We start from the raw sequence: 25,482 nt of genomic DNA, 5'->3' as shown, positions 1-25,482 counted from the left end.
ACAAATGCATATTCTATCTTCTTTATCCATTCATCTGTCCATAGACACAGGTTGACCTGTATCTTGGCTCTTATAAATAATGCTGCAATGAACATGAAAGTGCAGATATCATTTTGATACCCTGTTTTCATTTCCTTTGGAAATATACCCAGGAGTGAAATTGCTGAATCACATGGTAGTTCTATTTTTAAAATCTTTAGAAATCTCCATACTATTTTTTGTAGTGACTGCACTATTTTGCATTCCCATCAACAATGCACAAGGGTTCCCTTTTCTTCACATCCTTGCTAATACTTGTTATCTCTTGTCCTCTTGATGATAGCCATTCTAATGCATAAGGTGATACATGCATATAATATAATCTATATAAGTTCAACAATTGATAGGGACTGGAAACATGAAAAAAATATATATGTTAGCAGTTTAGTGGGGGAGACTGACATGTAAACAAAAAAATCTCATAAAAGATGAGTACAGTAATACAAGTCCTTATAAACTGACAGGTGAAAAGTAAAGTGGTACTATATTCACTTGAAAGCAGGTAAAAAAAGACTGAGTTGAATAGAGCATTTGAGCTGACACCTCAGAGGAAGACACAGGAGAGTCAATGACACAGAAGAGAGTTTTCAAGGTAGAAAAAATGATTCTTGTATAATCAGAAAAGCAACGAAGTTTATGTGATTTAAAAAGTATATTGTATTCAGGTAATAATACAATTAACTCCAATACTCCTGCATTTTTTTTACTAGAGGTTCTGGAGAGACATCTGCTTCAAAGCTCATTCAGGTAGTTGGCCAAATTCAGTTGCTTGTGTTTATAGTACTGAACTCCCCACTTCTTTACTGTCTGTCAGCTGGGGGCCAACTTTGCTCTAAAAGACACCAACATTCTTTGTCATGGTTTCAATGGTTCCACCCAGCAACCTTTCACACTACCTAACTCTATGACTTTCCCCTCTGCCCTTCTGCCCTATCTCTCAGACATGGGCTAGAGAAAGTTCTCTGCTTTTAAGAACTTATATGATTATACTGGGCTAGTCAAAATAATCCAAGACAATGTCCTTAAGATTTTTAACATAATTAGAATGGCAGAGTCTCTTTTGTCATGAAATACAACATATCCAAACGTTCCAAGCATTAAACATGGACATCTTTGGGGGCTTTACTCCATTACCACATTAATCAAGAGTATAAATAGAGGGGCAGGGAAAGATTTTATGGGGAAAAGAATGAGTTCTATTTTGAACATGTCAAATTTGAAGTGCCTGTGGGAATTCCGGGTGGATATATTTTGAAAGCAGTTTTATATACAGATTTGGCAGTTCTGGAGAAAAGTCAAGCTGATTGTATAATTTGGCAGTCATCATCTTATAAATTGTAAATGAAGCCATTATTATATATGAGAGGTTTAGCATTTTCCCGGGGGAGATTTCAAGTCAGTTTACAAAGTTAATATACTGCAGTGCTCTCAATAGTAGGATCATGTTTTATTCATCTGGGCATTAGCCTGGGATCAAATTCTTATATTTTTGTTGAATGAATAAATGAATGAGTGAATGAATGAATGAAAACTATAGACACTTTCCCTCTAGAACTCTATCTTGTTTATAGCTCTGTGTGTTTGTGCTTGCACGTGTGTGTGTTTGATACGGCTCAGAGTTAAAAAAAAAACTATAAAAACAGAAAGTACATTCACTGAAGGAACACTTTAATTCAGACTAAGCTAAAAGCATTTTTGATAAATAAACCCGATAGAAGACATTCATAGATTTTAAAAAAGTATCATTTCATAGAAAAAGCACTGTAACAATGAACTCTTATTATTTCATTCACTCTTAAGATAATAGTAAGTGAACTGTGCATAATTTATTCAAAGCAGATCCTTCTAAACATCTAAACTTCTAAACTACTGGGATGGGTGCACAATAGCACATACACATAAACACACACTATAATGTTATTTTAATTTAGTTAATCCATTCAGGCACCTGAACTAAAACTACATGTTTTTGATTAGAAACCACCTATCCATATTCTTTTCTTCTTGAGCCCATCAAGGAGAAAATACTTCACTAATAGTATTTAAAACAACAACAACAACAACAAACAAACAAACTAGTGACAGCATTCATATGGGTTGATGTTTTACTTGGTTTCTAGTAAATTGAGTATGTCTAAGCTTTAAAGTTTTTTTTTCCCCAAAGATTATTTTTTCAGGCAGTCTTAGGTTTAAAACAAAATTAATTTATTTCACTTATATCTCTCCCCTTCCCAGCTACACACATACCCATGCCTGGCTTCCTCTATTAGCCATATCCCCCACCAGACCGGTACATTTCTTACAATTGATGAACCTACATTGACACATCATAATCACCCCAAGTCCATAGTTTACATTCGTGTTCACTCATAGTGCTGTACATTCTGAAAGTTTAGACAATGTATAATGACAAGTATCCATTATTATAATACAATACAGACTATTTTCACTGCACTAAAATTCCTCTGTGCTCTCCCCACTTATTCATCTCTCATCCTCCCCTAACCCTTTGCAATCAGTGATCTTTTTAGTGTCTCCATAGTTTTGCCTTTTACAAAATGTCATATAGTTGAAATTATATGGTATGCAGACTTTTCAGATTGGCTTCTTTTACTTAGCAATGTGAATTTAAGGTTCTTCCAGTCTTTTCATGGCTTGATAGCTTATTTCTTTACAACGCTGGATAATATCCTATTATCTTGATGTACCATAGTTTATTCATCAATTCTCCTATTCAAAAACATATTGGTTGCTTCCAAGATTTGGCCATTATGAATTGTCTAATCTTTTTTAAAAGATTAAAAAATATTCTGAAGTAATTATATTTAAATAGGTCTACTCAATACAATGAGAAAGTATCTGGAAAATAATAATTATAAATAAGTAGAGAGATCCATTTTCAGCACAAATAATTAAGGTAAGGAATGGAAGAAGAATAAGATTATATGTCATTATAGACACTAAGAATAGTTAAAGGAATATTAACAACAATTAAAAACAGCAGTGCATTTCAAAATAAGATATAACTCAAAAAAAAAAAAACAACAGAAAGAAAGTTTGAATAGTCTCATATGTATTAACAAATCAGTTAATTTCACAATCTGGCTCACCATGTTTCACCAAATATTTGAGGAGGATGCAACACCAATTTTATACAAAACCTTCCAGAGATTACAAAAAAGGAGAAAATAATTCACAATTTGGTCTCAGGCCAACATCACCTCTGTATGGAAAGCCTAAGACATTATAAGAAAGAAAGCTACTATCACCATCGGAAATGTAGATGTCAAGATCCTAGATAAAATATTAGAAAAGCGGCTTCAATGGTACATCAAAATTATAATTAATGGGAGTAACATCAATAAATATGGTTGAATAAAGAGTCATGAAAATTTTCTCTTCCATAAAAGTGATGAGAACTTGGCAAAATTGTCAAAATCCAATTTTCAGAGCTTTAGAAATGAACGAATTTTATAACAATCTGAAAAGTGTTTTATTTTTTAAGAAAATCAACTGAATCTAAGAACAGTGAGTTTTATGATGATTTTTTTTATTGATATACACATGGATCTGAAAGCCGTGCTCATGTTCAAGCTGTATGTATATGCCTACGGAGATCTAAGAAGGCCCTCCTTTTCATTTCTGGATGAACTTCCAAGCAAGAAGTGAAGCCTAAGACAAAGTATCCACTGCCTACAAGATAATGAAGGTGTATCCTAGCACATGCATGTATGCATGCACACATACACAAATCTGATTTTGAGTTGCAACACTATATACTTTAACATGTCCAATTTTCAACAAGACAATAAAGCACATGCAAAGAAACAAGAAAGCACTGTCCCTATATACAAAAACAAACTGTTAATAGAACTGTCCCTGAGGAGGCTGAGATGTTGAGTTTATTAGACAAAAACTTTAAAAATAGCCAATTTCAATTGACAGAAGAAAGAATCATAAAACTTGAAGATTAGCAATCAAGACTACTCATTTTGAAGAACAGAAAATGGAAACAATAGAAAAAAATCATAGAAATAGCCTAATGTTCCACTTTAAAAATAGAAAGAGAACAAACTAAATCCAAAACAAACAAAGGAAATAATCATGATTACAGTGAAAATAAATGAATTAGAGAAGAAGAAAAGAAAAGAGAAAAAGCAATGAAACCAAAGTTGGATATTTAAAAAAATAAACAAACAAAACCCTTAGCTATACTGATTAAAAATAAGAGAGAGAAGACTCAAATGACTAAAGCAAGGAATGAAATAGGACTATCACTACTGACCTCATAGATACAAAAAGGAATGTAAGAGAATGCTACGAACAATTATATGCCAACAAATTAGATAAGCTGCATAAATTAACAACTTCCTACAAAGAGGCACACTACCAAAACAGACTCAAGGAGAAATGTAAATTCTGAATGGCTCTATAATAGGTAAAAAAATTTGATTAGTAGTCACTATGTTTTCTACAAACAAAAAGCCCAAATGGACCAAAAGCTAGATGGCTTCATTGGTAAATTTTACCAAATCTTAAAAGAAAAATTATCACCCATCCTTCATAAACTCCTCCAAAAAATAGGTTAGGAAAAAATACATTCCAGTTCATCCTGTGAAGTCTGATACCAAAATGTGACAAAGATATTAAAAGAAAGAAAATCTACATACCAGTATCTCTCATGACTATAGAAACAAAAATCCACAATAGAATACTATCAAATTGAATATAGCAGCATATAAAAAGGATTATATATCATAAGTGTGAGTGCTTTATTCCAGGAGCTAAAATAAAGAAAATAATTCCATTTAAACCAGCATCTAAAAGATTGACAAAAAAAATACATTTAAACAAAAAAAAAAAACCAGTAGGGATCCCTGGGTGGCGCAGCGGTTTGGCGCCTGCCTTTGGCCCAGGGCGCGATCCTGGAGACCCGGGATCGAATCCCACATCGGGCTCCCGGTGCATGGAGCCTGCTTCTTCCTCTGTGTCTCTGCCTCTCTCTCTCTCTCTCTCTCTGTGACTATCATAAATAAATAAAAATTAAAAAAAAAAACAGTATAAACCTGTACACTGAAAACTACAAAGCATCACTGAAAGAAATTAAATGGAACAACACATCATCTTCATGGATCTGAGGTCTCAATATTGTTAAGACAGAAATATACTCCAAAGTGTTCTTCAGATTCACTACTCCTTGTCAAAATTTTGCAGAAATTGTCAAATTGGTCTTGATATTCATATAGAAATGCAAGTGTGATTAGAGAATAATGGCCCCCCCTAGAGATGTCCATGTCCTAGAACCTGGGAAGATTTTAGTTTACATGACTAAAGAGACTTAGATATGATTACATTGAGGAATTTGAGTTTGGGTAAATGATCATGGATAATCTGGGTTGGCCCAAAGCAATCCTTATAAATGAAAGAGGAAGGCATGAGTAGTAGAACCAGAGAAACAATGGGATGATGGGAGATACTGGACCAAGGCAAGGAAGGGACCACAAGCTAATGAAGGCAGGGGGCCTCTAGAAGCTGGAAAAAGCAAGGAAATATATTCTTATGCAGAGACTACAGAAGGAATGCAGCCTTGCTGCTGACACCTTAATTTTAGGCCATTACCTCTAGCACTGTAAAGTCATAAATTTATGGAGAGTTGTTATATCAGCAATAGGAAACTAATATAGTCAGGGTCCCAGAATAGCCTTAACAGTCTTGAAAAGGAATAGCAAAACTGAAAGACTCATACTTCTAAATTTCAAAACTTTCTACAAAACTAGAGTAATTATATCAGTGTGGTACTGGCTTAAAGATAGACATTTAGGTCAATGGAGTAAATTTTATATATATATATACTTATAGTCAACTGATTCTTGACAAGGGTGGCAAGACAATTCAACAGGGAAATAATAGTCTTTTTAACAAATAGTGCTGAGAAAATTGTATATACACATGCAAAAGGATGAAGTTAGACTCTGACCTTACATCATATACAAGAAGTAAGTCAAAGTGGATAAAACCTAAATATAAGCATAACACTTTTATAAGAAAAGATAGTAAAAATTTTCACAACCTTGTATTAGACTGACGCTTCTTAGTGTAACACCAAATTACAAGCAAAAAAAGAAAGAGATACATCATACTTAATTAAAATGAAATGTTTTATATATAAAATAAACCATCAAGAAAGTTAAAAGACAACTCACAGAATGGGAGGAAATGTTTCCAAATCATACATCTCATAAAGGACTTATATTCAAAATACATACAGAACCCTTGCAGCTCAACAATTACAAATGGGAAAAGGATTTGAATAGATCCTTCTCCAAAGAAGATACATAAATGTGCAAGAAGCACATGAAAAGATGCTCAACATTATTAGTCAAAAGAGAAATACAAATCAGAATTACAATAGGACACCATTTTCCACGCACTAGGGTGGCAATGTGGAGACAAACCCTCATACAATTCTGGTGGGAATGTGAAGTGCTACAGACACTTTGGAAAACAGTTTTATATTTCCTCACCAAAGGTAAACATAGAGTGACTAAATGCCCCAGCAATTTTATTCCTAGGTATATATCCAAGAGAGCTGAAAACATACTTCTACCTGAAATGTACACAACTGTTTTAGCACCTTTATCCATAACAGCCAAAAAGCAGAAAGGGCCCAAATGCCCATCAGTTGAATTGATAAACAAATGGCATGTCCACTTTTTATCAACTCTAAAAAGGAATGAACAACACACTGCAACATCATGAATGGACCTTGAAAACATCATGAAGTGAATAAAACCAGACACAAAAGGTATTGTGTGGTTTTGCCTATATAGGATGTCCAAAAACAGCAAATACATAGAGACAGAAAGTAGATCAGTCATTGCCAGGTGCCGGGGAGAGGAGTTAATAGGATCTTATTAATAAGACATACAGAATTTGGTGTTTTTCAGTGATAAAACTGTTCTGGAATTTGTGGTGATCATTATGTAACTTTATGAATATACTAATCAATTATACACTCCTAAAGGGTGAACTTGATGGTATGTGAATTATAATCCAATAAAATCTATAATAAATAAAAAACAGGTTTATTCTAATAATACAAGATTATTTTGACATCATAAAATCAATCAGTGTAATTTACAGCATTAACAGTTTGAAAGAAGAAATCTTATCTCAAAGGATGCACAATATTGTATTTTTTAAATGTACAGATGAGGAATAAAATGGAATTTCTTTAACCTGATTAGAGATAGCCATAAAAACCTACAGCAAATGTCATAATTAATAAAGGAGATATTAAAGTCTTTCCTTCTGAGATCAGAAGCAACACAAGATTCCCCAGTCAGTTCAATAAAAGAAAAATAAAAAGTGCCTAAGTATTGGAAAAAAAAGAAATATACTGGTCATTATTTGCAAATTACATTGTATGTGCAGAAAAATTTAAATGTTAGAATTTATAAGTAAATGTCGCTCACAACATCACTGATTACAATATCTACATATAAAAATCTAAGGAAACTTATTCTAGAAAGTTTGAACAATTCTTCAAATCATTTAAATAATGTTAAACATATCTACCCCATAACAACAACAAAATAATCAAGTTGCATGTGATTGTGGATATTCGTAGAGTTATGAGGACTATCTCATTATTAAAGACCATTTTTATTTTTATTTTTTTAAAGACCATTTTTAGATATAAATCACAGACTCTGAAGAATGTCTTGATTCCCTAGGTACTTTTTTTTTTATTTACCAAAATTGACAATTTTTTTCTCTCTCACTTCTTAGGAAGTAACACAGGGCTTATTTAAAAATGTGCAATTAATGCAGATATGTAAAAAGTAGAAATTGAAGATAATCTACCAGACTCATCTTAACAATAACCACTTATAATATTTTGGTGTATACTCATATATGTATGGGTGTAAATATGTACACATGTGGCTATGTATATATATCTCCAATATGTGAGAGTACTTGTGCACGTGGTCAAGGGAGAAATACATAAGTAAATAGAGAGATGTCAAAGCTAATAGGCATTCTATTTTTTAAACTATTTTTGTTTTTGAAGTTAGACGACTTCTAGAACTTAATATAGCAACCAGAAACCCTAGAATTATTTCCATATTTTCACATTTCTGAAATGACATCTGTGTACATATAAACATTCATCACAATCAACTACACATGTTGCTTGGAGTTCTCTCCTCCAGCTGCCGTGTTACGTTGAACACATTGATGTGTATTTGCATACTATTTGGGAATTTAATATTTGTTATGTTGGATTTCTTCAGTTCTTAGAACATGCAGCTTGGAAATACACATTTTGTTTTCTTGCAACTGAATGGTGCACACATACCAGCAGTAAAGGATTACAGTTAGTCGGTCCCGAGCTTGCATTCTTAACAATCCTTATAAATACTCCCCTTCATATTAACACTACCTTCTGTTCTAATCCAGTTTCAGTAAGGTATGCTTAGGAATTCAAACCATAGTGCTTCCTCATTTAAATAGATAACGTGCCACTCAGAAACTGACCTTAAAGTTTGATGTTAGAAATGGAGCCAGTAGTTCTGAATATTATAAATAACAGACTGGATTTTTTGCAAAGCATTAATGGGACATTTAAAACAACAGAAAAATTTGGCTCTTGTGATGTTTCCCAATAGTGATTACAAATAATCTTCTCTTTCTTTTCTATATTTGAATGGCATATTACATTTCACACATCCTTTACCTGCTGTCAGAACCCAAATGAATATTGCTAAGGGAAAAAGCTTACCTAGTACGGTGTTTGTAAATGTCAACTAGCCAACAGATATTTGGAAGCCTATGAATGTTCACCTTTCTACATTTGCTCAAAGCCATCTGGAATTAATGTTCTCCTCTATCTCCTCTTCTTACCTCAAAAAAAAAAAAAAAAAAAAAAAAATCTCCTTATGTAGAAGTTGACACTAAGCATATTAAATAAGCTGGTATTTAGCCCTCTTGCACTGAAGCAGGAATTACACATGCATGTGAAAAAAAAAGAAGGAAACATTTTTATAGTAATCTGTACACTTGCTGTCAAGTTATCCTTTGAAATATCTGCAATTTTCCAGTGAAACACATCTTGTTTATTCCGGAATAGAAGCAAGCTCTTGCATGTCTACCAGGATTCATTTGCTGCTTAAGAAATCCTGAAACAAATCACATGTCCCACAAACCAAGTCTGCTTGTTTTCATTTTATTTTCTCAGCCTGATTACTCAACATTCGTGGAAATGAGTAATTTGAAAGATGATCCTAAAAACTGCATAGCGTTGCCCAACCCTCTCTGGTTAATTTTCCTCTGAGGCCTCAGGACTGTGAAGTAGGGAAACGGAAAATGAAGAAGTGGCCCTGTTAACTCTGAAAACTCTACTCTGGATAAGTGACTTGTACATGGTGCAAGGAAACCAATGGATAAGTAATGGGTAAGTAACACCTTAGAGGGAGCTTTGGCCTTCTTTGGGTTCCATTCATCTTTTCTATCTCTTCTGTTTCCTTCTTGTATTTGTTTTATCAAAACCCAATGTAACAAAATCTGGGCAAGTCATCAAAGTCCTCACACGTTTCAGCCATATCCATCCCCAATTCCACCATCTAATATTAATGTAGTAAATATTACCAAACCCCTTCTTGGTACAAATCACTTTATGGGGTCAATTAGACACAGAGTAATTAGCGTAGTGCATGATCAGATTAGCACATGGCAGCCCTTACCTTCTTACAGAGTAACGTTTTCTATTTTCTTTTATTTCTTTTTTTTTTGTTTTTGTTTTTGTTTTTGTTTTCTATTTTCAAGTCCTTGAGTATTCTGTCCTTCCCAGGTCCCAGACTTTTCAAATTGACCTACCCATTTTCTTCCCTTAAGCTTCTGCCTCCACTTTTTCAATTTATTTCTGTTCTACAAAAATTTCCCCCAAAAGAAAAATTAATCTTCCACTAAGAGTGTGATATTTTTTTGGCTAATTATTCAAGTTCAAACTCTTCAGCCCATACTTAAAATCTTGTCTTTTCACCTCTTGCATATTCAGTTACTGATATTCAAAAATGATCATATAGCTATATCTTGTAAATTATTCACTATAAATGATAGGGTAAATATGCAAAATGCCAAACATCTTAAAAAATAACTAGCTTACACTAGTCCCTTCAAAAATGCAATTAATAAAGTGTATACTTTTAATGTATTTTGAACATCTATATATCAAGAACCAAACTTGTTAGCTGGAAACATAAAAGAGATCACGGATCTGGTCAACTGACCCAATGTACAATTTTGAAAATGTAAATTTGATTTATTCTTGATAAATTATTTCTCAAAAAATAATCCAGTAATAAAGGATATTGTCAGGAAAGTAAAACTTGTTTGGGGCCTTTTAGGAGCCAACACATCTGTTTGATTTAAACCTAGGAGATAGAGAATGATAAAAAGAAATTCGGTTGTAGCTAAATATTCACAAATATAAGGTTATTCTCTATTGGTTTAGTGTGCTCATTTACACACGAATATTCAGTTTTAGGAATTTAGGGACTCATTAACTTTGCTAAACATGGAATTTAGCTTTTTTTTTTTTAAAGCTAATTATTTCTTTACTATTTTTATATCCAAGTACAGTCTTCTTATTACTCACAAAGGACAAATCTTTACCTATCCCCATCCCTCCAGTCAGGGAAATAATTTCATTTAAACATCCCTTGAAAGTAATTATTTATGTGCTCCACAGAAACTGGGGTAAACTTTTTATAGTCCCATTTATTTTGTGGAGATTAGAGATTACTTATGAAATAATATAACTCTTAACTATTTGGTTACTACATAAACAGAAAAATAGAGCAAAAGTAAATTCCAATCACATATCAGAAATATCTTGTTATAATTTAACTGACCTTTCAGGTGCCTTAAAAGTGTTATTTTGATCTTTAACAACATCACGGATTTGAGAGGCTCTACGTTCTCTGCATCATCAAAATTTTATGAACAAAAATTATTAACACAATTGAGAATTGCTTTGATCGCTGTTCCTGTAAGATGTTCTCTGAATAGATTGTTTTAAATCTATGATAAACACGTAATATATTTGAAGAAACCCTTCTTGAGGCATCTTCCCTACCTGACACTATGTGTTCTATCTTTCAGCAACGTACAGCAGTTATTTTCCTGTAATTTCTTAGCAGAGTTGTCTCTGGGGCCTCCTTTAAAATCTCCAAGCTTCTCACATTTCAAGTTTCTCTAGAGTAGTGTTTCTCAACCTTGGCTGGAAGTCCTGATGTCCACCTGCATCTCAGACCAATTACATCAAAAACTCCAGGGGTGGAACCCTGACATCAGTAATTTTTAAAACTCCCAGGTGGTTCCAATGTGCAGTCATGGTTGAAAAACACAATTTAGAGTGAGAAATGACCTCAGGCTATCCACAACTTTTCTATTAATAGCCTAACATATTACAAGTGGCAAAATGGCATCAGTGAACATGTATGGTTATAAAATAGAGCTATTTGTTTTGTTCCAATTCTGCTGAGTTATTTTTGTGAAACCTCTGTGTCTATGTCCCTGTAATTTGAAGTTTGAGCCATTAAACTCTGATGAAGAATCTTTGCTAAATTTAGATCAGAGCTAGAGCATGATTTTTTTTCCTGATTTAAAAATGGCAGCTCTCAGTAAAATTTGACTATTGAATTATTTCCTAAAAAATCAATTTTGAACAAAAGTGTCACTCTTAAATAATTAAAATTTTAATGATTTTCAGATAAGTAATAAGCTGTAAATGCCATTTATTTAGATCAATTTATTAATGCATAGAATTCCTAAGAGCACCTCTCTCATTAGTAGTTTCTTAATATGAAGTCTTATGTATCAAACTGCTTATGCTAACATTTATGGTATCTGAAACTGTTTCATGTAATATCGTTAATGTTTTTAGCTTTCTAGTCAGGGAAAATTTCTCACTCAAATAATTCAAAAAAAATCACGTTTTTGTTTTGAACCTCCTTTAAATTTCAGCTCCAAGCTCTTTTAACTTGTTTATTTTAAATTTGCTGCAGAATTAATTTTCTAACCTCTCAGTTTATTGTTCAGTAATGTCTCTCTCAGGCCCAAACATGGTAGGAATAATAAAACACCTTTCATTCATCAGTAATAAGGAAATTTTTTCTTAAAAGGTTTCACTTTATGTTTTATCCTTACCACAGCCTTTTTATTAGGCAACAAGATGATTTGATTTGGTTTCAAAATGATTTGAAACCATTTTGTCATTTTGTGTAATGGGACCTAGCAAACTGACATTTGAAATTAAACAAAACAAAATAAAACAAAACTTTAATTCGGAAATTTTAGTTACTATGGAATAAAATTTATAAGAATGTTATTATTAATGATGTAAAACCAACTGTTTGGAGATTACAGCGAATCTCATGACATTGAACAAGTATTATGACATTTAAGCATTAATCAACCTAAGAAATTTATTTCAAGGGATCCCTGGGTGGCGCAGCGGTTTGGCGCCTGCCTTTGGCCCAGGGCGCGATCCTGGAGACCCGGGATCGAATCCCACGTCGGGCTCCCAGTGCATGGAGCCTGCTTCTCCCTCTGCCTGTGTCTCTGCCTCTCTCTCTCTCTGTGTGACTATCATAAATAAATAAAAATTTAAAAAAAATTATTTCAAGAAAGAGCCTTTGGTCCCAGATTGCTGCTACCTTAACTATAATGCAAAATTTTTAAAGTAAACCGCACTTTCCCTGCCAGTTCATGAAATGGCAGCATGGAGGCAGGGCAAAATACCATCTCTAATAGGCCATCTTTCTGAATCTGCTTTCCAAAGTAGAAGTGATCCACTCTTTTGTTATTTCTCCTTCCTGTAAATATTTATATTAAAGACGTTCTACCCCTAACAACAAATTTTCTTGGCTTCCTCCCCATACCTGTGGGTGATAATTTGACTGGACTCACAATTGCACCTGAACCAAGTAGGGGTCACACTTGGCTTTCAATAAATGTTTGCAGAATGAATGATGAGGGATGTGAACTACATAGATTTAGCATTTCTTAAAACACATCAAATTGTTTAAGATTTTTGCATTTCACTGCATGTAAATTGTACTTTAACTACAAAGAATAAAAGCAATGTTTTCATTCCCCTTGGATGCTTTCAGAATCATTCAGCAACCCATTATAGAATTGGAGAGTTTCTCCTTCATCACAAATAGGTTAATGCATCTTGATAATCCACATTGTTCTCTGGACTCGGAAGTTTACTATTTTAAAAATCAAACACATCCACAAATTTGCCCACCAATGTGGATATTCAAATAATGTACAAACACACATGTCAAATTCAAGGAAGATGTCTTAAATACTAACAGCTTCATTGAAATAAAATTGAAGTTTTTTATAGTAATTATTTTGTAGGATTAGGCATATAACTACACCAAAACATGAAAACATTCTTTTATAGTCAAACTTTGTATAAAAGAAACACTCTCATTTACTTTTACAGATGTTTGAAAAATTTTAGTTATATAAAAGTAATCAAATATAAAAATTGGATATGGACAAAACAAATACAAACGAGCATTATTAAGACATTATTTAATCAGTACCATCAATAGGTCCTAAAAAGTATTTAAGTACATTACTTACAAGTGAAAATCTACCACTTTATTATCAGTTATTCAGTCAACAGTTATTAAGAACAAAATGCTCTACAGAATGGCCAGAGTATAAACCACAATCCATAAACAACAACAAAAATGTATTTTTCCTTTCCTAATCATTTTATCCTTCTTTGTTTGACTTCATTAGTTGATCTCTAAGAAATAAGAAAGCATGTAAAGTGAAAAAATTAAAACATAAATACAAAAGCATGGTTTCACCAACATCAAAACTTGAAAATATGTTAAGAAATAATGATACATTCTTACTGTTCTTAGCAACATAGAATAGATACTAGCAATAAAAAAGCCTTGGAGTCTAGAGTATTGTTTGTTTAAGAAGAACTTTCCTCCTTAATGAAAGAGTATGCAACATATCATATGAACACATGGAAAGAATTAAAAGTAGGTGATTGTCCAAAGCCTTACCTGTTGGCTCATTTTTCACTTTTAGTGATAGATAGGGATATCTATAGAAAACTAAGACCAGAAAAAAAAAGTACTTCTTACTGACACAGCAAAAATGTCCCATTCCCCAAGAGAGTATAACTGTCCTTTGGTCACAGAGTTAGTTCATAGCAGAGCATATTGAATAGCTTTGCTTAAGTTGTATGTTTTTATCTAATTATAAAGAAAAATAGAATTCCTATATTATATTAGAACTATAGGAGTGATTATTAACTTTTAAAATTTAACTTCGTGAATTGATTTTATTCCCTTCAAATAAAAATAGTACTATTTTGCATTGCAGTTTGAATTTTTTTCCAATGTGTGCTTAAAATTGTTGCATATGCAAATCATCGTATCTTTAGTATTGCTTATGTACTTTGCAAATGAAATGTCTAAAGCAAATTCTATAACTCAATTTCTGGTTTTGTTGTAAACCAAACACTACTTAATAGCTTAGCATACCTGATTTGACTTGGCATTTTCAAAACTGATTTATTGCATACTCTAAAAAACCTGTTAGTTCTAATCTTGCAAATGCAATAGGTTCTTCTTGCTATGATAATTATTATGCAGCTGATAGGTATGTTATGTCTTCCCTCAGTTTATATAATTATGATTTATCATCCATTTCCAAAAGAAATCACATCTCCAAAGCAATAGGTTCTGCTATGTCCTATTGACTAAAGTGCTTGCATTGTCTGAAGAGCAGCCTGGTTACAAAGACGGACCAATACAAACTCAACTCACCCTATTCCAAGCCCTGAAGTAATTCCTGGGGAGAAACAGATAAAGTCTTTTATGCTTTGCAATGGGTCTGGTCAATGTCTTAGAATTTAAACACAATTAACCTAGAGTTTACAGTTTGCTTCTACTGCTTACAAATAGCTGCAATCAATAGGCTACACAAGACTGACTTCTCAAATATTTAAAAAATATGCCAAATAATTATGTAGGGCTGGTTTACAATTTAAGGTATCCTTAGGATATGATATAGCACAATTTTTCTTTTTAAATAATTTCCATTCTCAAATTGTAATTAATTATTTTAAAATTGGCAATGGCACCTTGACAATCATTGTTTATAATTATGTTTTGCTTTTTTAAATCTGAAGTCCAGTGACTTCTGTTCATTCACAATAAAATTGTATCACTCTGCCATCCTAGATGGCTCGTTAATAGCCATGTGAGAAAGTTCTTATATATGTGCCTCTTTTTCGGTATTATAAAGTAACAAAAAAGACCTTTGAGAATTCTGTATTTGTTCTCTTATTGAGGACCCAAAATGGGTTACAGTTAAAGAGGTTCTAGAAAAATATCAAAGTATTTTTTCTCTGAGTTTTCTCTTAAGTGGCAAAAAGTAAAGCAATGGAGAATCCAGTTAAAGAAAGCCATCATTCTTTATACTCCATTTGAGGATAAAGAAATAATTTTAGGATAGCTAAAATTATTTTAATATTTGCTTCAAATTTTAAAGATGGAATGAATTAGATTCAACACAAAGGGCAACTACTATTACTACAATAACTACATTTGAGTCAGTAATTCATGTATTTATATTTACATGAAAATCTATCAGTTCTTTCTTATTTTACTATTGCAGGTATCTTGGATTCTTATAAAGGGCAGTATATGATAGAATTGGGGAATATATATTAGGCCTGAAAAATCACTCAAGAATTATTTTCTTCTCTCAATTGATCTATCAATCTATTAATCTATCAATCTATCAATCTATTCACTATCTACTGATAGCAAATATATTCATAAAATTAAAATGATGAAATCCCTCCAAAAATGAAATCCAAGAAAATGTGAAAGTGGGCAACTTATAACAACTTTACTTATTAAATAAGTCTTTATATCTTTATGCAAAAGTGAGTCCCACCACTAAGGGAATATGTTTTATACATGCTTCAGTAGCTAACAAATTTATATTTAAGTATTTATCTAAATATTATTTATAACAATGAAAATATGAAAGTATCTTAACAATCTATCATAGCTACATGAATGAAAGTCACCTTTATAAATGAAAAGTACACAGTAGTTATAAAAGACATTATACACTGACATGGAAAAATCTCAACCATATATTTTTGTGTGAATAAAGAAAGTTATAAGCAAAAACATGTATAGTATATGTCCTTTTGTATAAAAACAATATTACAACATATGCATTCAGAGAGAGATTTGTATACATATGCCTTTAACTTATAAGCAAGAGTTGCCTTTGGGGAGCTTGATTTGTATTGATGTTTATTTTCTTCTTTTTAACCAAAGTAGTTAAAGCATTGATGATCTTTTTACAATGACTTTGAATCTTCTTTCCAGATGTACCTCATTATTGAGACTATTTTTTGTGATCTTCTCATCTGAGGCATTTTAAGATGATATAAATGTGAACATATTCTGAGAAATTATAGGCAAATAATAAGTAATCCTTGCATGATTACTCCTTACTCCTTAATTCAGAATAGTAAAGGAGTAGACTCAGTTTTTTTTTTTTAAACATATGCACCAAAAGTCAAGTGTTCTTACATAAAATATAAGGTTTTATGAGAAGGGAATAAAAAAATTCAAAGGTTCAAATGAGCAAAATTGAAGAGAGGCTAGGTAACTAGAAAACATAATAGAGCACAAGAAATTGCAGTCTCAGAGTCTGGGGATTTTTAATTGGCATAACAGAAGACCTGAAAATTTGTTTCCATCCATGCAATGAAAAAAGAATAAAAATCTAAAAATTCAACCTAAAGTAAACTATGGACTGTTGGTGATTTCAATGTAGGCTCATTAGTTGTAAGGACTGTGCTATTGGGTGCTGGATGTTGTCAGTGGAGGAGGCTGTGCATGTTGGGAGACAGAGGATGTAAAGAAACTCTCTTTTCATTCAATTTTTTATGTGAACCTAAAACAGATCTAAATAATAAAGTTTAAAAATAAAAAAATAAAGATCCTCTGCTAACTGCTGATACCAATGTAGTAGATGTCTTCTGGCCATCCTAAAAGATCCTAACCAAGATTCACTCATCATAATGGAGGGAGTGGTTCAAGGCAGGGATAATGGAAACTGTGAATCTCTTGACACTCAAACATGAAATCCTTTGGCATCATTTCTCTTCCATTCAGTTTGATAAAGTCAGTCACAGAGCTAGCCCAGGTTTAGAGAAAGAAGCCATGGACTTCCCACTTAATGGGAAGAATGGGAAAGAATTAATGGTCAAATTTTAATCAATCATGGGAAGAGATCTCAATAGAGTACTTGGCAAAAGCTCCAATTTATATCAGGTAATTGAGGTTAATCAAATTAGAAACTGTTTTATTAGATTTGATCTAGTACTATACCTCTTCATCTGAGATGGAAAGGGTATGGACTCAAAAAAATTGTCATCATTTTAGAACAATAAAGTAGCTAAATTGTCATATTTTATGTCTTAAAAACTACATAAGTTATGGTAATGGAATAAAGAAACAAGCAAATGAAAAATAGCAACTCAAAATTCATGCATCATTCAAATTTAATTTGCATGGAATGGAATCACTAGCTTTTTAAAAATTAAAAATATTGTTATATATTGAGGTGCGTGGGTTGCTCAGACAGGTAGGCATCTGACTCTTGATTTCAGCTCAGGTCATGAACTCAGGAATGTGAGATGGAGCCCTACATTTGGGCTTTGTGCTCAGCAGGGAATCTGCTTGAGATTCTCTCTTCCTTTCCCCTTCCCTTCCCCTCACTTGCAATCTCTCTCTCTCTCTCAAATAAATAAATAAATAAATAAATAAATAAATAAATAAATCTTTTAAAATATTATATAGTTACATAAAAATATATTCAAGGAACATTAATTCTTATTATATTTGGTGCAGAATATATTTTCCAAACTTACAGATAAAGGTTTGTACAAGGAATGATAAAAATAGAAAACAGAATAATACTGTAGTAAAGAGAATAAAGCTTCCCCTCTCTTCACAGATTTCCATACTCTAATCCCCAAAACCCATGAGTATATTACCTCACATGGCAAAAACAGACTTTGCAAATGTGATTAAGAATTTTGAAATGAAGGGATCCCTGAGTGGCTCAGCGGTTCAGTGCTTGTCTTTGGCCCAGGGTGCGATCCTGGAGTCCCGGGATCGAGTCCCACATCGGGCTCCTGCCATGGAGCCTGCTTCTCCCTCCTCCTGTGTCTCTGCCTCTCTCTCTCTCATGAATAAATAAATAAATAAATATTAATAAATAAAAGAATTTTGAAATGATAAGATTAACCTGGATTATCTACATGGATGCAATGTAAACTACTCCTGTACGAGTCTTTATAAGCATGTGGGTAAAAAGGTAGGAGTCCAAGATTGGAGTCCAAGAATGGAAGGGGAGTTTGGATTGTTAGGAATAAAAGAATGCAGGTAGCCTCTAGAAGTTGGTGAAGGCTGCAACAGATTCTTTCCTAGAGACTACAGAAGGAACACAGCCTTTAATGGTACCTCCAGAAGACCTATTTCAGATTTCTGGCCTCCAGAACTGTAACACTGTAATAAGCCACTAGATTTGCACTACTTTGTTACAGCAGAAATTGAAAGCTTACAAAACTATCAAAAATTTTAAAATGGAAGTTATAATTATTTCCCTTAAATGATAGCTTACAATGAATAAATCATTTAGAAAATTTTAAAACTAATTTGTATGGTACGATACTTAACTACATTGTTGTTATCCAGTGAAGTCATCTAGGATTTAGGAACTATGATTTTTAAGTAATAAAGGTGGTTGAAGGCATGTAAAATATGCTTTGGAAAATATAGGTCAAAAATAAATAATTCATTTTGGGAGCATATTAATAAACCAACTTTCACACTTTGGAAACATACAGATACTCAATGGCAAATTAAATGTAATTATATAAAATATACCTGTGTACAATCAACCTATGTATAAATAAATATATTTTAAATAAGTATGACCTGAATAAATAAAATAAAATGTAATTCCAACCAATGCATTAAGACATGGAAGAAATCTCTAATTTGTGAGTTCAGGGTTCTCTCCCATCTGATAGTTTGGCAACTTCTAATTTGTGGGGGGGGGGGGGTGTATGTGTGTGCAAGTGTGCTTCTTCTGTTCTTCTAAACAACTGGTATGCACAAGAGAACTTAGGGAAGGAATGAGGAGGAAAACAAGCATTTCTTTGTGGATCTATAGAATTAATTTTCCATTAAAAGAAATATGTGAGTGCTCACTTCCACAGCACATATAGTAAAATTGGAACTATACAGAAATTAGCATGACCCCTCCACAAGGATGACATGTAGATTTGTGAGGTGTTCCATGGTTTAAAAAAAAAAGAGAAAAAGAAAAATGCTAATTGAACGTGTCATAATTTTATCATCTTCATATATGAGAAATCTAAAAACATTTTATTTCATTACAATAAAATGGAGAAAGAACAAATATGCATAGCCAAGAAATGTAAGACCTAATCAGTTTCCATCATAAACTAACTGGCCATCACTGGGTCTATTTCTACACGTGATAAAACAGAATGTCTCATATGCCCAGTGTCATCAGCCTGCCACTGTTCTGTTTCCCATCTTAATTAGAACGGGAGCTCCAATATATTATGTATTTTCAATTTATGCTAATGAACAAGGTCACTTTCCTCCTGAAAGTCTTTTTAATTCTCTACAGTTGACAGAATTCAAATCAAGCTTGTTAACTCATCTTTGTACGTTCCTTCCTTCCTTTTATTTCCAGTTCTCCAAATATTTTTGTTAAGAGCAAAATGCACAGCCAGGATCCATGATCTTAGCTTCTCCTAGCCTGGCCCACCTCATCCATTTCAGCCCAAGCCTCTTTGATAAGATGTTCAGAGAATACTGGTATAAAATGTGGATGCTTCCCAGACCTTAATTGCTTAGGAGGCATTTCTGAGAATGTAGAATAAACCTTTTTGCAATGTGGACTCCATTTGTACACGTGCCACTTACCTGCCATGACTTAGGACAATATATGGACCCTGTGGAGTCTTGCTTTACTGATCTGTAAAAGTAGGAGAGTGTTGGTGCCATTGACCCCACAGGGATGTTGTGTAAATATAGGGACACAGCATTTGTACAGTGCTTGACACAGTTTCAGACATGAAGATACTTAAATATCAGCTATTCCTATAGTTATTTTAACAAGAAACTATTCCTATAGTTATTGTAAAAAAGGAGCTATAATCAGCAAGGAGATGTAAGAGGGTCTTTGTTCTTCTAGAATAGAAAAAGAGATATATTAGCGGTCAAGGTAGAAATCTAGGAAAATATAGTTTACTTACACCAAGTTATTTTAGCATAGGACCTAAAACGTTTATCTTTGGATTCAGATGTATCTGCTTAACCACAAGAATCAGAAGTGAGAAGGATAAATTCATTTCAGCATTCCCTATTTGGCTATAACTGTGTGGTACTTGAGTTCTCTCTGAACCAGTTGTAACACCTACTGCATATCTCATTAGTTAATGAGTTGAATAAGATCTTTGACACAGATCAAAGATCATTCATTTATAAAATAAAATAAAGTAAAATAAAATAAAATAAACTGGAAGGAAAATGGAGATGCCTGTTCTACCACAGCCCCAGGGTAGGACTTCAGCTTGCATGAGGGAAGTCTGAGAGTTACAGCGATTTGTAGAAGTAAAGATTGAGTGAGTGATACAGGGCAAAGGGCATGATGCTCTTGTGGGCTGAGCCACATAAGAAGAAAGAAAAAATGCCCCCTGATTCTGCAAAGGGAGTGTAACCTGGGTGGGTTGTTACCTGTTCTTCATTTGCTGCCTCAGTGTCAGCATACCTTTGATGAAGCACAACCTGGTGGTCTGGCTTTGCTCCCTTACTTCCCCCTAAATCCTCAGTGAGACCTGAGGCCTTCTAGATACCCAATCGTGAGTAAATGTTCTTGCACATAATTATAGTATTCATGAGTATACGTGAGGAGTAAGTTTAAAGCAAATACACATTCACTTTCTAGCAAAACGCAATGCCTCCTTCCATATTCTACATGGGAGTGAGGACTTTGTCACAAATGTGGATCGTGACCTGGAGAGATCCTAGTTATCTCCTAAAACTGTCTGCTGCAGTGTCCTCTCTTGAGCCACACCAGTGTGCTTGCCATGATCTACTTGGATATGCTTCTGCCTCAGAGCCTTTGCAATTCCTTTGGCTTGAGCTGCTGCTCTCCTAGATAGTGTATGGCTAACTCTTTCAAATACCACTTGCTCAGTAAAGCCTCTCCTGATGACCTTACATAAAATTGGAACCTCTAGCTTCCTTGACCTTCCATATTTTTTAGTCTATAATACAGGCCACTAAAAAAAAAAAAATATATATATATATATATATATGTATATAATATATACATGATATATATTATATATATGTATACTTAGGTAGGTGTTTTTCTCTCCCCAAAGGCAGAAACATGTATTTTGTACCGACAAAACCAAGAACAGAGTCTGGCATATTGTAGGTATGCATTACATATTCATGAAATGAATACTTATTAATGAATTAGCATTCAGGATGTTTTTTGGTCAACCAAAAAAAATCTAAATAGCATTCATTTCAAAATTGCTTGGTGCAGTGGAAAAGCAAGAAGCCAATTTGTTGTTTTCCATATTAAATTAGTTAAAATATTTAAATTTTTGATAACTCATGGAATTTTCTTTGGCTTCTTGGAAAATTCACTAATCCAGACTATTTTGTGACCAATCAAACCAAAACTTGGTTCACTCAATTCTATCTATATATATTAATCGACATAAAGTTTACATTTTTAATTTTGTTATAAATGTTTAAATTATCACTTATGAACCTCACAATTTTAAGACTATAAACTCTTTAATAATCAATTACCACATCTAATTAGTTCACAATCATTGAAATATACATTTGGGACTAGAGCTCATTTCAAATCTCAAAATACAAAGTCACTTAATTCAGAACTCCATCTGTGCCTCAGTCTCTGGAGTCTGACAAATAGTCTCCAAATTGTCTTCTGAGTTTTCATCAAAACAAGACACCAGTTTGGAATCTATTTTAACATTGCTTGCACTATATGAGGACTCACATTGCATCTGCTTTGATTTTTCTCTAATGAAAGTTCCTAGTTGTTCTGTGTCAGAAAGGATGTAAGTATTCCCTAGAAATAGCGCTGTTATTTAGAATGCAACAATAGAGAAAATCGAAGCCCCAGATCTTATATTTCCTATTCATAAAATTGTAATTGGCCTTTTTATGTCTGTGCTACCCTTGAGACACAGGGAATTAATTTTATGTCCATGAACATATATAGGATACCCATAAAACTCAGAATAGTTCAAATTCTCATCCCCAAAAAGAATTAGAAATAAAATCAAAGCATATTTTTCTTTAATCTTGGGGATTCTGTATAGTTTAATGTTACCTCTTGAGATGATATTAAATTGCAGTTATTGTAAATAATGGGCAAAGGAAGAACTACGGTATAATGTTTGCAATAGCATTGTAAATAGAGAACAAATCCCCACCAAATTTACATTCACTTGCAGGATGAAACAGACTCCTTGAAGATATCAAATGTGTATACTCTCCTTTGTCATAGTTGCTATGGGTACAAGCCTTGTTAGCTCCTTGGGTTCAAAGTCTGGCTTCACTACTCTATATGACCTAGGTATGGCTTAGACTTGCTAACATATGGCAAATCTCATTTTACTCCTATCAATAGGGATAAAAGTGCCTACGTCAACAGTTGGGGAGGAATGAGGCCTTTGTAAATTAATATACTTAAAATACCAGCATGATTTCTGATTCACAATAAATGCTCAATCAATTGGTGCCAACACTAGGGCCAAAATACACATAATAATTATTAGCTCACAAAGAGGTGATAGTTCCAAAGGCAGAAAGCTGCCTTGTCATTTGTCAGAACTAAGAAAAGCAAGTACACACTCAGCCAAAAGGACAAAAGTAAGTCTTGGCACTCGTGTGTGTGTGTGTGTGTGGGGGGGGGGTATTTGCTCTTAATGCACAAAATCAGGATTTATTCAGCACTTGAATGAGAATACACACACACACAAGCAGACACCCAAAATAACTTATGGTTTTTAAGATATGTATTCTGTTCTTTTCATTCCTCCATCCATAAATGAAATCTACAATGTACAAGAATTCTCTAAAGGAATGCAAAAATATTAAGTAATACACAATTTCTTTACTGATACAGATTAACATATAGCAATAAAGTCTGTACATATTCCAGATATGTAGCTATAAAGGTCTTTTTTTTTTTTTTTTTACAAATAAGATGACAACAATCTGAATAACATATCAAAAAACAAAGAAGAAGAAAGAAGGAACAATAAAGGAACCAAACAAGAAAGAAGAGAAAGAAGAAATGGTGGAGAGGGAAAGAGGGAGGGAGGGAGAATAGGAACCCTACCCTAACCCTAACCCTAACCCTAACCCTAACCCTAAGGTGCATCAGCTCTCTTACACCAGCCCTATCAGGAATCTTCTCTTTCCACACCTTCTTCTCACATGTAATGGTCTGGAGGAGAGTGGTCTTGAAGCAGTGGAACAGACTTTTCGTCACTCTTCCTGGTAATTTTTCTGTGAGAGGGACTCTATCTTCTGTCTTACCTTCACTTTGATATCCTGATGCCAGTCAAGGCTGAAACTAAAAGATTCCATCCTAACAATCTCTTTCACATCATTAGCCTAAGAGGCTGCAGTCACTAATGTAAAAGTGGCTTTACATCTTTCCGGGTCTCCATCATCTCTGTGGAACTAAAGAACCATGATGCCACAGAACCATGCTGTTCAGAGTGCGGACTCCAGGCAGGCTGGCTGGGCATCACCAGGGACCTGTTTAGAAATGTAGAGTCTCATTCTCACCTCCAACAAATGCTGAAGCAGAATCTGCACTCTACCAAGTTTCCTAGGAGATTCATACGCATATTAAACTTTGAGAATCACGGCAATAAAGGGTTATTAATAATGATGGTCTTAATTCTCAAACTGTGCTCCTTAAAAAATTAGTATCTTCCAAATGTGTTCTACAAAAATTAGTTCTATAATCAAATGTATTTTAAAAATATGGAATTAAATAAAGTCAAGCAAATTTCCTTTCAACGGACTTCATGGAGCCACTGTTATCCTCCAACATGTGCAGTAAAAACGGTATGCACGGTATTTCTGCAAACTATTCAACCATGAAGCTGTGTTTTCTTTGAATGGTCCTTTAAATATTTCTGAAAACACTGGGTTTTGGATAGCACAGTTTGGAAATAAGTGTCATAATTTGCACAGGAATGGTTGAATCATATTTCACAAAATCCACTAGAACATTAAGGAAAATGTTTGAGATTTAAAATTAAATATTGGAAAAATTATTTATGTGAAATATCAAATTCTCTGAATATCAAATTAAAAAATAGGTGATGTTTGCTTCTGCCTCCCCACTACTGTTTCCAGGCCCATTACCTCCCCTCTGTGTGCTGGAGTCAAGGGACGTGGCATGGATCGCAACTGAATCTCAACATTTTTCTCTATGTTCAGTCTCCTCTGACCCCTTTTCAAAGTAAGAGTCCTCATTATGTTCCTCCTAAGGTAGATGCCACCATAAAAACAATCTGTTAAAGCCATCGTCTGATAAGTAGTATCTGAAGTTGTCTAAATATGCTATTCCTGTTTGTTTTTTAATAGAGAAGATCTAGGCTTTTTTTTTTTTTTAAGATTATTTATTTATTTATTAGAGACTCAGAGAGAGAGGCAGAGACACAGGCTGAGGGAGAAGCAGGCTTCCTGCAAGGAGCCCAATGTGGGACTCGATCCCTGATCCTGGGATCATGCCCCGGGCCAAAGGCGGCTGCCTATTATAATCTTACTTTCAACAGGAGCCCCATGTTTCTTTCTCACTTATTTCATTAGTATAAGCCTTTTAAATTTTTTCTATCGTTTTCCATATTCAGGGAAGACAAGTTTTACAAATATGAAGAATTTCATAGCTAGTCTTCTCTCCTTTCCCCTTAGAGCTTATCATGGACAATTCATATTAAAAAAATGTAAGCTACCACTGAATTGGTTTTCAAATTCTTCCAGACATAATCTTTTCTGGCTAAAAAAAAAAAAAAATCTCATTTTAAACTCCTTTTTCTCTTCACTCTATCATAAAAATGGAGGCTGGCTGCTCTTTTTTTTTTTTTTTTACATTTTTGGTCATAATAAAATAAAGTTAATTAAGATTTCAATCTAGTTTTATCTAGCACCAAAAATTGTAATTATTCCATTTTATTCGATACTGCCT

At 33.5% G+C, this 25,482-nt stretch overlaps 1 protein-coding gene and 1 non-coding gene across 4 annotated transcripts in view; one reads left to right on the top strand and one right to left on the bottom strand.

Annotated features, from left to right (window-relative positions):
• Positions 1-25,482, bottom strand: part of GPC5 (glypican 5) — a 1,341,373-nt gene that overhangs the window by 748,569 nt on the left and 567,322 nt on the right. The window lies entirely within an intron of this gene.
• Positions 19,390-19,493, top strand: LOC112656171 (U6 spliceosomal RNA). Its single transcript, XR_003134165.1, has one exon. It is a non-coding gene; the product is annotated as a U6 spliceosomal RNA (small nuclear RNA).

Source organism: Canis lupus, chromosome 22, assembly GCF_003254725.2.
Source record: "Canis lupus dingo isolate Sandy chromosome 22, ASM325472v2, whole genome shotgun sequence".
Lineage (NCBI taxonomy): Eukaryota > Metazoa > Chordata > Mammalia > Carnivora > Canidae > Canis > Canis lupus.
The sequence above is the reverse complement of the archived record's forward strand: the minus strand, read 5'-3'. Positions and strand labels throughout refer to the sequence as shown.